Here is a 16,337-nt window from a genome sequence, read left to right as displayed (position 1 = left end):
TCCTGACAACCTAAAGGAAGTTAACTCACCTGGGTGACCCCCCCCCAAGTCATGTCAGTCAGTGGACTTCAATGTTACTGGCCAATTAGCTTGTATCAATGTGCAGTGACCCACCTCTACCTGAGAGAGGATAAAAATCCTTGGGGAGAGGGGGATAGCTCTCTTCTCTTCTCATCTCTTTTCTCAATGTCTCTCTTGGCTGGGATGCTGAAGGAGGTAGCCGCGTGGGCCCCCTCTCTTCTCTCTCTATCTAGGTATATAGGGATTCTGAATTCTGGAGCCATGTGCTCTCTCTTTACTAACATGTAATATGCTTTAATACATGCTTAATGCCCCCATACTAGTGCAATAGCCTCTAATTTACAAGTAGCAATATATCAGAAACCCCAGCTAAGTTCCCCAATAACTTAGAACAGGGACAGGCATCCCCCCAATATTTCAAATGACACATAGCTTAACTCTGTTATAAGACTAAAATGAGACACTTGTCCATCATTCCATAGTTAACAAAAAATGGGTTTGCTTAGTCATAGCAAGAGGACAATTTAATAAGGATACACGGGGCAGCTAGGTGGCGCAGTGGATAGAGCACCGGCCCTGGAGTCAGGAGTACCTGAGTTTAAATCCGGCCTCAGACACTTAGCACTTACTAGCTGTGTGACCCTGGGCAAGTCACTTAACCCCAATTGTCTCACTAAAAAATAAATAAATAAAAATTAAATTAAATTAATAAGGACATACATCAAAGAGCTCCAGACTTGATTCAGCTGAGTGAAGCTCCCCTGCCTTAAGTATCAGTGGGTATCTGGTCATCCTCTTGGTTGTTTTGTACTCTGGAGTCCAAGAAGTGATATCAGTTGCTGAGCCTTTAGTCCTCTGAGCAATCAAGACTCAAACACAGCAAGAACAATGAGGCAACATCACCAAGACTTTGAGGAATGCCCCACCTCCCCCAATCACCTGAAGAGAAGGCATCCATAGGGCCCAGATTGTTGGTGCTCTTCATTTTTGTGGTTTGTGACCTGGTGGTTTTCTAAGTTATTCAGAGTGTCAGGATGGGCATGTGAAGTGACTGACCTTAAGAATTTTCATTCTCATGTGCATTATAACTTGAACTCATTCCCGGTTTAAACTCATACCCTGTTTTAAAAACAGTACTGGAAAGAATCCTGCCTCAGAATGACTCTTCATGTCATCATCTTTCATGTGCATTCCAAGGTTTCTGGTTCATACCACCATGTCTTGAAAAGCACCACATGTATAAAGCAATAAAATGTGATTATTGATCTACCAAAAAACAGGGAGGAATAAAGGAAGGAAATGAAGAGAGAAAAAAAGATCCTAATTTGCAGGAGGTGGGGGGAAGGAGAAGAAAATTAACATATTACTTGCAAGAACTTGTATACGAATGTTTACTACTTTGGATTTTTGTAACTGGAGGTCTCAGCCATCATCTACAAATTGATATTTCTTGCTAGAGAACTTATAAATGCATATATTGTTAAGCTGAGGCCTCTTCTACTTAATGTTAGGATCCTTCTAAAATTCCCTTGTAAAGTCCTCCAATCTGTATCATTCTACATTCTTTGTGGACTCTCAAAGGAAAGTAGTAATTCTGAGGATAAAACTCATTTTCTCTCCCAAAGATCAAGCCACTTCTCCCTGCACATCCTAGCCAGCAGTGGTGTTGCCAGGGACTAACAGGAGAGATTATGTTTGTTTTCACTCACCCCAACCCTCCCTACCACCTGATTTAAAATCGCAGACCTCTGGGGCGGCTAGGTTGTGCAGTGGATAGAGCACCGGCCCTGGAGTCAGGAGTACCTGAGTTCAAAACCGGCCTCAGACACTTAACACTTACTAGCTGTGTGACCCTGGGCAAGTCACTTAACCCCAATTGCCTCACTAAAAATAAAAAAAATAAAAAAAAAACAAACTGCAGACCTCTGCACTGCCTAGGGAATTGGTGGCAAATCACCTTTTGGCACTGCAACACCCTTCTAAGACTCTTGGATCTGGGGGTGGGGGGGGTGGCCCTCTGGTGTTCACCTTGTCTTCCTTCCTTTTCCTTCTCATGTCACATATTCTGTGGAGCCCTAATCTAGGAGATTTACCTGAGGAGCAGCTCATCTCCTCTTCAGTCATCCCCAGACCTGCTGTACTGCTTACAAAGAACCTCCTTAAAAAAGGATTTGTGAATTCTATATCTATGACCCCTTCCTTCCTTCCTTCTGTCACCTGGGAAACTGGATCTGAAACATCTCTCTGTGAAAGAATTACTCACATACATGGTCCAATCAAAGTTTAGGTAAAAGTTCTTATTCTTTGCCACTAGGGGATATGGCTAGGAGAAGAAGTCTAAACTTCAATTCCTGGGGAGGAGCAGATTTATGGCATGTTCCTCCATCAGCCAGAGTAAAGACACTGCTTTTATAGGAGAATTGGGGGAGACTTGAAACTGAAAAGTTACAGCTGTTGGGAAGTGGAGGTGCTTGAAACAGTTGGGGGCCAGGAGGTTATTGTCACTACCTGGTCCTAGTCATGTAACGAGAATATTTGAGTTCCAATTAGACTCCTACTATAAATTTCTGGCTACCTATGACATGTCTGCTTTGTTATCTGTTAATTAACTGCTTTGCTTTTCCAATTAACCACTTTGCTTTTCCAAGGGAAGAGTACCCTCTAACTGACACCAGCAAGCTGATCAACTGCATTATTTCTCATGGTCATGTCAGAAATAAAAATACTGGACTTTCCCTTTTGGTGAAGGCTTTATTACATTCTTGCAAGAATGGGCACGTTGCTATAGAAGAATGGTGGACTTTGCCAAAGCAAACTACTCTTATTTATTCCTAATCCTATCGCAAAGGTCCCTCCCCCCTTCTCCTCATTGGTTGAGGACTGGAGGTGTACAATCTTCCCAAAATATCTCTACATATTTCCCCTTAACGGGTCCCCCCCTCCCATTACATACATTGCTTATTGGAAAATGGTGGCAGTCTCTGCCTTTGGGGTGTTGGTAGTTAATATGCATAAGCTAATGAAACAAACACAGTACAAACTAGCTTTAACCTTTGGCACACTTGGACTAGCTAGACTACTAGCCTTGAGGCTGTCTTCTTCTACATCTACTTTTAGGCACCTGCAAGACTGTCTTTCAGCCTTGAGGTCACCTTTCTGCAATCCTCCTTTCTTACCCAGACTCCCTCCCTGTCACTTTTTCTGAGATGACAGCATTTTTCTGGTATGACATCATTTCATTTCTCTCAGTCAGAATGTCCCCTAACTGGACCTAGGCCTACTAGGCCTATTCCAGGGAGTCTATGAATGGAGGGAGATCTAGGAGAAAGAGTAAAAGGCCTTGCTGGCATCTCCCTTCCTCCCTTCCTCCCTTTCTGATGTAGGGATGGATTTAATTGATCAAACTGATCAGGAGGCATCCCAAAGAATTACAAGACTCAGTGACTCCATTTCCCAAGTTTTATTGGAATACTGTGATGACCACAGAGAGAAGCTCCCAAAGGTGTCCCAAATAAGGAGAAGAAAATGGTTTAAATATAAATATATATGTACATATGGGTATTAGATTAGTGAGAAAAGTAGATTATCTCCTCATTATCTTTTTTTTTTTTTTGGTGGGGCAATGAGGGTTCCGTGACTTGCCCAGGGTCACACAGCTAATAACTGTCAAGTGTTGAATTGATCTGAATTGGCTGAATTTGAACTCAGGTCCCCCTGAGTCCAGGGCTGGTGCTTTATCCACTGTGTCACCTAGCTGCCCCTCCTCATTGTCTTAATCTCCCCTTGAGGGAGGTTCATATCCTAATTTGGACCTCCTGGAGTCCTAAGACAACCCCCAAGTTGGGTACCTTTTTCCTTGGGGGTGTGTTTTGGGGGTCTACACATCATAAGGTGAACCTAAGGACACATTTGGTCCTTTCTGCCCATGTTCATAAAGACATGCTTAGACTTGTCAGAGCCAGAGGGTCTCTCTGTTTTTGGTATCTCTTTACTTAAGATCTGGTTTCTAGGTGTCCTGTCATCTAGGAATATTAATGACTATTCATGGTTAATGGTGCCTAGTTACAGTCTCTGTTGATGGTGAGGGTTGATAGGGACTTGAACCCTCTTGGTTACAGTACTGTTGATAAGAACACAAACCTTAGTTTCTCTGTTAACCCTTTCAGGTACTAATTTTAATAAGGACTCAAGCCTCAGTTTCTCTGTTAACCCTGTTTAGCTACAGTTGATAGCTTATCTGTTAACTCTTTTAGCCTCTTCCATCAATTCCATTTTTTCAATTGCCTTTTGTGAGCCCCCAGATAATTCTAACTCATTCAGGGGAAAACAAGCAGGGCATTACAACATTGGGCGGCAGGAGTAAGTCATTTGGGGATACCCTTCAGCCTTTCCCTTTTCCCCTCTCCTAATGACAAGGCAGGTTTTATAGCAGAAATGCTTCTCATGTTTTGGGCTGGTATTTCTCCTCAAGTATTTTCATCTAAAATTGCTATTCTGCATTATTCTTCAAGCATGACATTTATGAGAAAATAATCATTAATAATGGATTTCTTGGGGGGACCCAGAGATCAGTTCCTCAGTCCTCCCCACCACCACCCCCAGTCCAGAAAGTTCAGATCTTGCCTGGGACAAACCCAAAGGAACAAAAGAAATGGGGATTGATTCTTTTGTCTAGCTCAGTGAACTGATGGGATCACACCACACCCAGATAATGGACTTTGTCTTAAGGAACTTGAGTGAGGGTCTTCTCCCTGCTGTCATCTGTAGAGTTCATTTTAATTTAGACCACTCTCAAGTCATGTCAACCAATGGAATTGAATGTTGCTAACCATTTAACTTTGATCAATGTACAAATGACCTACCTCCACCAAAAGAGGGTAAACCCCCTTGTCCCCCATGCCCCCCAAGAGCTCTCCATCTTGACTGGTGCTTGGCTCTCTCTCTGCTCTTGGCTCTTCCTCTTAGGACAGTGTAGGTTTTGTAGGTCTTCTGAACTCTCCTTGAGACCATGTGCTGTCTCTCTGAGAGACAGCATGGATTTTCTGGGGCTTTTCTCCTTCTCCAGTTAACTGCCATGCTAAAGCTTTCTCTACTTGGTGGTCAATCCTTTACTGGTATATAATATTAATAAACAGCAAAATGCTTACTACCCAAACTGGTGCAATAACAATTAATTTTAAAAACATAGTTTTGGTGGGGCAGCTAGGTGGCGCAGTGGATAGAGCACCGGCCCTGGATTCAGGAGGACCTGAGTTCAAATCCGGCCTCAGACACTTAACACTTACTAGCTGTGTGACCCTGGGCAAGTCGCTTAACCCCAATTGCCTCACTAAAAAAAAAAAACACAAAAAAAACATAGTTTGGGTGTAATAATTTAACAATTTAAAAATACACATTAATAGGAAATGCTGCTGTGATCAATAAAAATCAAAAGGGAAAAAAATAAGAGGCAGTCCATCATTTGCTTCTACACCAGGTGGAGACTATGGTGAATGTCCTCAGGAATCAAAAAGCTAGGCCTTTGAGGCTCAAGTTACCCATGTGTTCTGTTGTTCTGAGCAGCTGGTATTCTGGAAAGTATTTCTTTAGGGAGATAGCCATGTTTTCTAGGTGAGAACAATTCATTATCCCTCTAGCCGACAATTAATCAGGGAATAATCAGCTGAGACTAGTGACCTCCTAATGATGAATGATCTCTGGTATCATGTGACCTGGCATCATGGCCCTGACAGAACTTCAGAAGTTAGATTTCAGGAGTCAGGAAACTCTTTGAACTATCAAAGATCCTGCAATCTCTGAAGCCACTGGGAGATAGCTAAAAGCCACAAGGAAAGGAAAGAATAAGAAGGAGGGAACCCCATTGGCAGTGAATAATTTATGGCCTGGACATAAGGTGCAAGCCATAATGCATGTCTGTGTTTGCTTACACAGGATTTTTTGTTTGTTTGTTTTGGTGAGGCAATTGGGGTTAAGTGACTTGCCCAGGGCGACACAGCTAGTAAGTATTAAGTGTCTGAGGCCATATTTGAACTCATGTCCTCTTGACTCCAGGGCCAGTGCTCTATCCACTGCGCCATCTAGCTGCCCCCCTACACAGGATTTTTTTTTTTAAATCCGTTTCATTTACTTTCCACTTATACTTAAACTGTAGCCAATAAAACAACAAGCACCTATTAAGCAACATGTTGTACATGAAACAATGTGTACCAAAATAGCTATCCACAGAGTACATACAAAATAACAAGGCATTTTAAGATCGAGGGGGCTTCCGGCCTCTAAGCAGAGATGTGTAGAATGAGAAAGGTTTTCAAGTGTGTGTGGGGGGGGGGGGGGAGAGGGGCGGGGGAGAGAAGAGTTTTTTGTAAGTTTATTTGTGACAAGGGAGGGCTTGAGGGAGGGGAGGGGCGGGGTGTCATTCTAGTGATAATGATTCCGGAAAGAAAGGAAAGAGCATCAAGGAAACATTTTAAGAAAGATGCTACAAAAAAGAGAAGGCAGTTTAGACTCAGGCACAGACCTGCGGCGGAACAGCTTTGGAAGGAGCATGGTCCAATTTGCTTACCTGCCTTAAACACAGACACACACACTCCAAAATGTAGCGCGTTTTTCAGGTTTTTCTAGGCAATCCTCTGTCATTTCTTGTTCGTACATGGAAAGTTCATGTTTGTTGATGTCTGTCAACTTCAAAATAATACAAAATTATCCTTTAAAAAATGAGGTGTGGCCCTGGAGTCCGGCCTCAGACACTTAACACTTAAACTAGTCGTGTGACCCTGGGCAAGTCACTTAACCCCAATTGCCTCACTAAAAATAAAAATAATAATAATAATAATAATAATAATGAGGGGAGGTCGGGCACTTGGGATGGGGAATCTGGAAAAGCTTTACGTCGAAGGTGATGCCAGGAGAGGAAGGGCAGGTGAGGAGGGAGAGAGCCCCTGCAAAAGCCCGGAGAGGGGAGATGGAGTGTCTTGCGCGAGCATCCGGAAGAAAGGGAGTTTGGCTGAATTACAGAATGCAGGAAGGGAAGGAATAAGGTTGAAAGGTCGATTAGAGTCATTTTGTGACGGATTTTCCACGCGAAACAGAGTTTCTATTTCTCCCCGCGGCAAAGGAGAGCCACTGGTAGGGTAACGATGTAGTCAGCAAAATCAGTTTGGCAGGTCGGGGGAAGATGTGGTGGAGAAAGGAGAGCGCTGAGGCGGGGATTCCAGTCCGGAGGCGAGAGGTAATGAATGGCCAGGCCCGCAGTTCATTGCCCGGTTCTGGGGCTGAAATATTTGGGAAAAGCTGGATGGAAGAGGTGTGACTTGGGCTGTGCCTCGAGATCAGGAAATGTGGAGAGAAGGGAGGAGCATCGAGAAGCGGCCCAATTGTTAATGGGGACGGACTCTGTATACAAATAAAGATTGAACGAAACCAATCCAAGAGTGAAACGAATCTGCCTCGGTCCCATCGAGATAAGGAAATGCCAAATACTGCAGAGGTAGCTCAGGTCCTGGTCCACGTAGTAAGTTGCTTTGAATGTTAGCCTTGAATGATGTCTGTCTTCCGGATGCCGGGCGAGAAACGTCACAAGAGGGCAGGCAATATTCAGATGAGGAGTGTTTGGGTGCCGTTTTCTCCGATGAGTTGGTTACTTCCTCTGGAAAATAAAGATTTGAGTGTCGGAGGATCCTGGCGACGTTTGCATGTTGCTCGGTTTGCAATGCTTTGAGATTCCCGTGTTTTGCGTGGCTGTATCTTGCTGTGTGGGATGTCGAAGTGTTGTGTTAGTGACCGTATCTGTAATGTGTGTGTGCGTCGATGGCGTGGGCGTGCATGGCGTCGCAAAGCATACTTACCTGGCAGGGGTGATTCCATGATCACGAAGGTGGTTTCCCCAGGGCGAGGCTTATCCATTGCACTCCGGATGGGCTGACCCCTGCGATTTCCCCAAATGCGGGAAACTCGACTGCATAATTTGTGGTAGTGGGGGACTGCGTTCGCGCTCTCCCCTGGTATGTGGTGTTGAAAAGCAGACTTATGTAACTTTTCCGCGTAGTATTTTTCTTTTATTGTAGTTTGTATGCTTGGCTACTTCCTTATCGTGTTTTTTCTTATGAGTTCTCTTCGTATATTACTGATTCGGAGTACGTAAGTGTACTGACTCTCCTGCCGGTTGTCAGTGTAGGAGCAGAAAAATCAAATGCGAAATTGTTAAGTAGAGCAGGGGTCTTCACTCGAGCTCTATTTTGCATTTTCTACTTGGTGCTTTTCTCTTTGACCCCCCTTTCATCGACTAGAGGTTTTTTTTTTTTCCTTATGCTTACTAATTCCAGAAACTTTATTTTCATATACAGTCTTTTTTTTTTAAGTGAGGCAATGGGGGTTAAGTGACTTGCCCAGGGTCACACAGCTAGTAAGTGTTAAGTGTCTGAGGCCGGATTTGAACTCGGGTACTCCTGAATCCAGGGCCAGTGCTTTATCCACTGTGTCACCTAGCTGCCCCCTTCGTTTATTTCTTGACGAACATTTCCCAGATCCTGTCTGGCCCATCCTGGCAGGATCTTGCCTTGTGGCCCCAGCTAAAAATGGGAGGTCACTCCGTGACTTCTCGGAACACTCCCTAAAAATATTTGGGAAGTCACGTCTCAAAAAAGAAAAGAAAACAAAACAAACAAAAAAACAAAAACAGTTGGATTAGAATTTGGGAATTAATTCACCTGGACTTTCGGGATTGAATTTATTATAATGTGTTCCTCCTCCACCCCTACTCCTAATGATCTCAATCTGAATTCACAGTTACAAACGGTGCTCTATCCACTGCGCCACCTAGCTGCCCCTGCACATTCATTTTAAAAGAACTCTCTCTCTCTCTCTCTCTCTCTCTCTCTCTCTCTCTCTCTCTCTCTCTCTCTCTCTTTCACTCACACACACACACACACACACACTGACAATATGAGAAACTGTGTAAAACTTGATTTCAATTTTGATCAGAATAAATTTAAGTTTTACAATCATTTGGCATTATATAAGAAAACGTGCTAATATGCAAAGGAGAAATTCATTGGAATGAAAAAAATTCGTTCTTGAGGATAGACTTGGTATATGATTTTCTTTTTCAGGACAATTGGGGTTAAGTGACTTGACCAGGGTCACACAGCTAGTGTCAAGTGTCTGAGGCTGGATTTGAACTCAGGTCCTCCTGAGTCCAGCTGCTGCTCTATCCACTGCGCCACCTAGCTGCCCCAGTATATGATTTAAAAAAAAAAAAGGTATGGAGGACTGAAGATGCAGTGAAGGTAAATGAAGTGTAAAAATCAGAGTATTCAAAGACTGATTTGAGGCAAATTTGGATCTCATTGAGATAAGAAGGAGATGAAAAGATTTCTATGCCTGTGAGTTTGTGAGCACTCCATAGAGAAATGCCTGTTTGAACTAGTTTTGAGATTTCTCATGAACTCTGAGTTTTATTTCATCAATTTGGAGATTCTTGTTGATGTGGGGAAATAGTCATGGAACATGCTTTAAAGTTACAGTATTCTATCCAGCTACAACATTTATCAAGGGGAGAACATAGAAATAAATTGGCGGCATGGAATTATTTAAGTATAGCACTGAAATTCTGTCCTTGAAGGATCAATAGAAGGAGATGTTCTCATGTTTATGTAGGAAATATACATTCACACTTTCATTGCTATGTAATAGAGGTTTCTTTTGCTTGCGATTTCTGTTACATAAGAGCCTCATGAACCCCTTAAAGGAAAGATGGGAATACAAGACTGTCCTGTTAATCTTTGGAAATAGACTTACTAAAAGTAGTGGGTCCTGTAAATGTGTAGTGCTGGCAATCAATGTGTCTTGGGAAAACTGGAATTCTGCATGCCACCATTTGTAACTAGAATGAGATTTGATTTGACATATAATTCGACTGTATAATTTTCATAATCAGTAGTCAAATTGTCATATAAATCACTTCTATACTATAAGCAAACTTGTAAATCCCCTGATTTTGTCTGTGAGTGTTTGTGTTGGGGGGGGGGGGGAGAAGGAGAAATCTCAGTTTCCCAATAAACAAATTCACTATTTTAGGATTCTCAAGGTTTCTTCTTTTACAGAATTGACAAGATTTAATGGCCTCCCCATTAAGTTCAAAGGACTTAAGATCTAGCAAGTCCCCAAAGAACTTTACAGACAATAAGAATTTAATACTAGCACTTCAAATTATTGGGCCTATTTTTAGGTATGTGGGTATGAGTTTTGGGGGGTGGGATTTTTTTTTTTATTTGTTTATGGGGGGGGGTGTTTGCTTTTAAATCAATTTCTGTGACTGCATTTTGTTTGGCCAGAAGTTGGTTTGGTTTTGTATTGTTTTAGCTACCAGTCTCTCAAACATTTCTTATAAGTTGTGCTTTTGTCCTTCATTCTCAAAGAGGAGCATGACATCGGGGTGATGTCATGCCTTGCAGGGAAGTGGATTTAAGTTGTGGAGGACTGTGCAAGGTCACCAATCTCTCTCCTCCAGAGCCATCTGGGTCCAGTGGCAAGATATACACCAGAACAACTGGAGATGGCCCCGGATTTTTAAGTCAATTGGGGTTAAGGGACTTACCTAGGGTCGTACAGCTAGTTAGTGTCTGAGGTGAGATTTGAATTCAGGTCCTTTTGACTGTAGGGCCAGTTCTTTATCCACTGTGCCACCTAGCTGCTCCCTGTTAGAATGTAAATTGCCTGGTACTGATTAAAATACCCCAGTATCAACCAACAGGGGTTAAGATTGCACCATGATAAGTGAATACAAAACACCTAATTCATAGCCTCATGTATGTTGTGTATGCACACCTGCATATGCGTATACCTGCATGCATGTATCTACCATGTATGTCACTGACAAGAGCACCACAAGTCTGTTAAAATTGCATCTCTAATATTACTCCATTTACCCCAACTAAAGGAAAACTGATATACACTTTTTTCCTTCATCGATTTGAATTGGAAACTGCCTCCACAAGCACAGTTTGACCATGGAGAGATTGTCTAGTCCTGGTCCTTGTCCTTGATCTTGGCACAGCCCCTATATCACCAGCTTATCTGATTCTCTCCTGACCATGTGGTCCATGCTGTGCATGCCTCCTTCTGCTCACCCTTCCACCTCACCTGGTTTCCCAGCTCTGCTCAGTCATCTCATCTCCCATCTCCTCCAGAGAATCAAACTTTATCCATGTCTCCAGTTTTTTTGTTTGTTTGGTTGGTTGGTTTTGGTGAGGCAATTGGGGTTAAGTGACTTGCCCAGGGTCACAGAGCTAGTAAGTGTCAAGTGTCTGAGGCCGGATTTGAACTCAGGTCCTCCTGAATCCAGGGCCTGTGCTCTATCCACTGTGCCACCTAGCTGCCCCTTAGGTCTCCAGTTTTTAAGCCCCATCACTTCCCCAGTCCACTTTGAACAGCCTGCTGCTGCACGTAGGTAGTCAAATGGATCTGTATCTACTCTTTGATCTAGGCTGAGTTCTTTCCCATTCATTGTCTCTGAGGGAAAAATCCATCCTCTTCTCTATAATTCTTGGGAACTCAGCAGCATCGAAGTGACAAAGGCTCTTTCTTTTCTTTTTTTTTTTTCTTTTTAGCGAGGCAATTGGGGTTAAGTGACTTGCCCAGGGTCACACAGCTAGTAAGTGTCAAGTGTCTGAGGCCAGATTTGAACTCAGGTCCTCCTGACTCCAGGGCCTATGCTCTATCCACTGGGCCACCTAGCTGCCCCGGCTCTTTATTTTCTTCTCATGAGAAGGAGGCACCCTAGGGTGCAGCTAGTGGGTGCCCAGAAAGGAGGCTTACAGGCCCTGTTTTATACCCTAGTCCCTAACGCAAATGGACCCTCCCCTGTTTCATCACTCGTCTGATTACTCAAGGGTTACAATCTGCTCACAAAAACTAGCTAATCGGAATGCAGTATTCCCACCCCTCTTCCTTGTATGGGCATAACTCAGGAGTGGACCTTATACTTCCTTATGTGGACAGAACTCTGGATTGGACCTTATTGAGACCAGGGCTCCTTGAACCATGTGATTGCGTTAACCTGAGGGGGAGGAGGGGATCTGAGACCTTTGTCCTACAAACAGGTCAGGAGGAGTATGACTGACCATTATATCCACATTGAGAGGAGACAACTACCCATTTTCTCACATTGTCCACATGGCCTAGTGTGATCTCACCTCTTCTCTACCTTGTTGGGAATGCCTTAGGGACTCATACTGACGAAGCTGAGCTGAAACTGGTCTTTCCTGGAAAATACCTATTCAGATTCTCTCTGTATCCCAAATATGCACCAGCCTGGTATCCTCATCATCTCCTCCCTTCTCCTCATAGACTGTTTTGCCCACTTGGAATGGCTGTCCTATGAAAGTGAGATTAGATTTAGTCAGGTGTGTCCAGAGAGGAGGGATAAATTGTCAAGAGATTTACACTCAAAGAATAGAAAGAACAATTTCCTAAGGACTGATTAGTGTTGACCCTCAGGAGGATGGACAAGTTCAGGAGCTTATGAGTTCCCCATCACTTGAAATATTTAAGCAGACACTGAATGACCACTGAGATGTTGTGGAAGGAATTCCTGTGTGGGTAGACTAAATAACCTCCCTGATCTCTTCTTGTTCTTGGCTTTTATGATTCTGTGCTATGCAATGTTTATTCCCATGCTTCTTCTATTCCTCCTGACTGAAATGTCTGTTTCCTTTTCTCTCCTGTCCAAATATTACCCATTCTTTAAGGCCCATCTCAAGTCCCTTGTCCAACTAGTCCAGGAACTAGGACCTCTTCTTCTCCTAAACTTTTACAAGCTTCAGAGTCAACACAATCCAGCACTTTACTTTATGCTGTTTTGTACTGTTCTAAATTGCTCTGTATGTGTTTGTTAGAGGCTGCTAGCTAGGTCTCTAGAAGTTACTGCTGTTGTTAAGTCACTTCTAATTGATTCTTCCTGACCCCATACTGTCCATGGGGTTTTCTTGTCAAGGGTCCTGGAATGGTTTGCCATTTTTTTTCTCCAGTGGAGTAAGGCAGAGGTTAAGCCACTTGCCCAGAGTCATGCAGCTAGCTAGGAAGTATCTGAGGGTCAGATTTGAAACTAGGTCATCCTCATTCCAGGCACAGTGCTCTATCTACTGAGCCATCTAGCTGCCCCTGAGTCAGGAAGACTTGAGTTCAAAGCCAGCCTCCAGCACTTTGCAAACTTAAATTGTTTATTATGTAAACTTTATTGTTATTCTTCATCTTGTTCATCCTAGTTGTATTTCTGAGTTCCTGGAGAGCAGAGCCTGGTGCATATCCTCTCTGTTTATCCTCCACCTTGCTTAGTTTAGCACATGGTAGCCACTCAGATCCATATTTACTGGCTTTGGTTGAAGAAGATTGGGTTGTGGGGCCTGCTTAGGCTACTATCAAGTCACCGGTACAATCCATCACACAGTATGTCCTACGTGATGAAGCCCAGTCTCCTCTGACAAGCATTAGAGGCTCTCCATCTGACTGACTTGCTGCAGCACTGCCTTGTTCAAGGCACAGGTGGCCCCAACAGTACATAACTACTTCTCAGTTTCCTCTATTCTTCTTCCCAGCCTTTTTGACTACTTCTAAAAAGGCAAGACAATTCATCTGTTGGGCAGAAAGGGTATAGTAGCTAGATCCAGTAGTCCTGATGAGGACTACTACTCTGAGGCTGCCCTTTCTTTTATAATTTGGGTTCAGGTAACCCAGGCTTCTGGGCTAGGCTTCTTGCTGCATAGCTGCAAGTATTAACAGGAAGGATAAGAAGAGAGAGTCAGGGAACTGACTCTCTGGGAAATCTTTGTTACCTGACTTTTTTCCTCAGGTGTCCCTGAGAAGAGAGGCTTCAAAAGATCAAGCTACAATATAGGGTCTCAAGGCTTAAACATTGTACCTCAAAGCAACAGTGTTTAGTTGTGGGCTCTGTTTGGGACAAACTGCCTCAGTTTATCCAAATAACTCGAGGAGACCACCAAGTCAAGCAGAGACAGATTTATCACATCCTCATGAGGACAGGCAAAACCCAATTACACATTGAAGTCTTGCAAAGATATTCCCAATCCTCTAGGTTTTTATAGTAATCTTGAAAAGGACCGTCCCCACCTACAGCTAGGGTAGATGAGCTCACAATCTAACATCCAATCCTGTCTCACCCAAGGTGCGTACCCAGCTCGTGATCCATGTATGGAGACATGTCCAAGAACAAAGGGGAGAAGGGGAAGGGGTACAAGTCTGAGGAATGTCAAAGAAAGAGGGAGGCAGAAATCACTCCCTTATCTGCCATGACAGAGACTGGGATTCTGACATGTGAGAGGGGAGTTTTTTTTATTACAGGCCATAAACTAAGGTGCAGCTGGCATGTGGGAACTAAGCAGAAGTAAAGTAAATAGTGCTAATTGGTAGGACTGTGACAAGTAATAAAACTTACTGGGGCACTGGATATCTCCCAGACCCCATCCCCAAAGTTTACAGAACTGTCACACGCCCATTTTCTCAACAATAAAACTTAAAGGAGACGGTGAGAATTTGACAAGCAATTAACTTTTAGGCAAAGCAAGAGGCTAGCTATTCTGGGGGGGGGGGGGGCTAGGTATCTTTCATACTCCATCTGACTCAAATCCATAATTGTCCCACACAGGCTCCAAGTTATTTTAAACTGAAGTGCTATTACATAGGGTTTTTAAAAATCTATGTTAAATTTAAAATAATCGTACTCAAACTGTCATTGATGTTTTTGTCCACTCCTTCATGTTTTTTGGAGGCCTGAGATGAAGAAAGTGAGGAAGGGGAAATGAAAGGGAAAGAGCTGAAGGGAGGAGGGCCATGCAAATATGGAGCAAGCCAGTAGGCAAGGGGTTCTGGGTGGCAGGAAAGGGTCTCCTTGCCCGAAGAAAGTGCTACAACCTGGTAAAAGTCCTTTTTCCGGGGTGTTTTTCGACGCTGGTCTGGTGGGGTAAATGATCAAGGCTGGAGGGCGTTTTGTCGGGCGTAGGAGGTGGCTGAGGGAGGGAGAGGCTTGGTCCAAGGTTTTGCCGTGGGCGCGAGTGGAAAAGGGTGCAGTTGCGAAGGGTGAGGGGAGTGCGAGGCTTGGTGCTTATCGCTTCTCGGCCTTTTGGCTAAGATCAAGTGTAGTATCTGTTCTTATCAGTTTAATATCTGATACGTCCTCTATCTGAGGACGATATATTAAATGGATTTTTGGAGCCGGGAGATGGACTAGGAGCTTGCTCTGTCTACTCCGCGCATTGACCCAGTATTGCAGCGCTTCTGGGAACGGTGCATTTCCCCTTAGGGAATAACTTTCTGTGCAAAAGGAAAGTGTGATAGACCTGTTGTTTCTTAGTTGTCAAGACCATAACGCTATTTTCAGGGAGCAGCTAGGTGGCGAAGTGGGTAAAGCACCGGCCCTGGATTCAGGAGTTCCTGAGTTCAAATCCGGCCTCAGACACTTGACGCTTGGACAAGTCACAACCCCCATTGCCCTGCAAGAAAAATAAATTTAAAAAAATTTTAAGAAGGCTATTTTCACTTTCTGTTCTAGCAACTTAGTCTTTTCTCAAGACAGATAAGAACAGAACTTCAGTAAAAGAATGAAGGAGTTTCTCTGTGTAAATGTCTTTTCAGATACCATCGGTTCTTGCAATTGTCATAAGTCCTTCAGAGTTATATTGAATCATTGCCTTGCTCTGAAAATAACCACGTGCTTCCCAGCACATCATCTTACACTATTGCTGTTATTTTGTATGTAGGACATTTCACTCTGCTTCAGTTCATTGTAGGTCTTTCCAGGTGTTTCTGACAGAATCCCGTTTATCATAACATTGTTATAGTACCTTAAACTTAACAAAGAATTTTCTTCACAATAGCCCAGCAAAGTAGGTATACCGTAGGGTTTTGCCATTATAGTCAATCATCATAACTATGTCCCTCCATCTTTATTCCCTTCCCATGATATTTGTTTTCTACCTTCTTTTACCCTATTCCTCCTCAAAAGTGTTTTACTTCTGGCTGCCCCCTCCTTTCTTTCGCCCTTCCCTCCTTAGCCTCTTCCCCTCCTACTTTCCTGTAGGGTTAAATAGATTACTCCTCCCAATTGGGTGTGTATGTTATTTCCTCCTTGAGCCCACTCTGATGAGATTAAGGTCTTTGAGCTAATTCTGTGTTGTAGACTTTTCTTCCTCCCTCCTTCCTCAACCCTCCCTAAGATACCAAGGAATTTAACATAAGGATTCTCTCTTTTCTCAAAGAAAACAACAGTAAGCTAAGCTGCTCCTACGCCCACGCTAAACTCGCAA

At 43.4% G+C, this 16,337-nt stretch overlaps 2 non-coding genes across 2 annotated transcripts; both read left to right on the top strand.

Moving 5' to 3' along the window:
- Positions 1-7,857: 7,857 nt before the first annotated feature.
- LOC122752091 lies at positions 7,858-8,021 on the top strand. Its single transcript, XR_006355892.1, has one exon. It is a non-coding gene; the product is annotated as a U1 spliceosomal RNA (small nuclear RNA).
- Positions 8,022-15,138: 7,117 nt separating this feature from the next.
- LOC122752011 lies at positions 15,139-15,329 on the top strand. The gene has a single exon (XR_006355821.1). It is a non-coding gene; the product is annotated as a U2 spliceosomal RNA (small nuclear RNA).
- The last annotated feature ends 1,008 nt before the right edge of the window (positions 15,330-16,337 follow it).

Source organism: Dromiciops gliroides, chromosome 3 (assembly GCF_019393635.1).
Source record: "Dromiciops gliroides isolate mDroGli1 chromosome 3, mDroGli1.pri, whole genome shotgun sequence".
NCBI classification, from domain to species: Eukaryota; Metazoa; Chordata; class Mammalia; order Microbiotheria; family Microbiotheriidae; genus Dromiciops; species Dromiciops gliroides.
The sequence above is the reverse complement of the archived record's forward strand: the minus strand, read 5'-3'. Positions and strand labels throughout refer to the sequence as shown.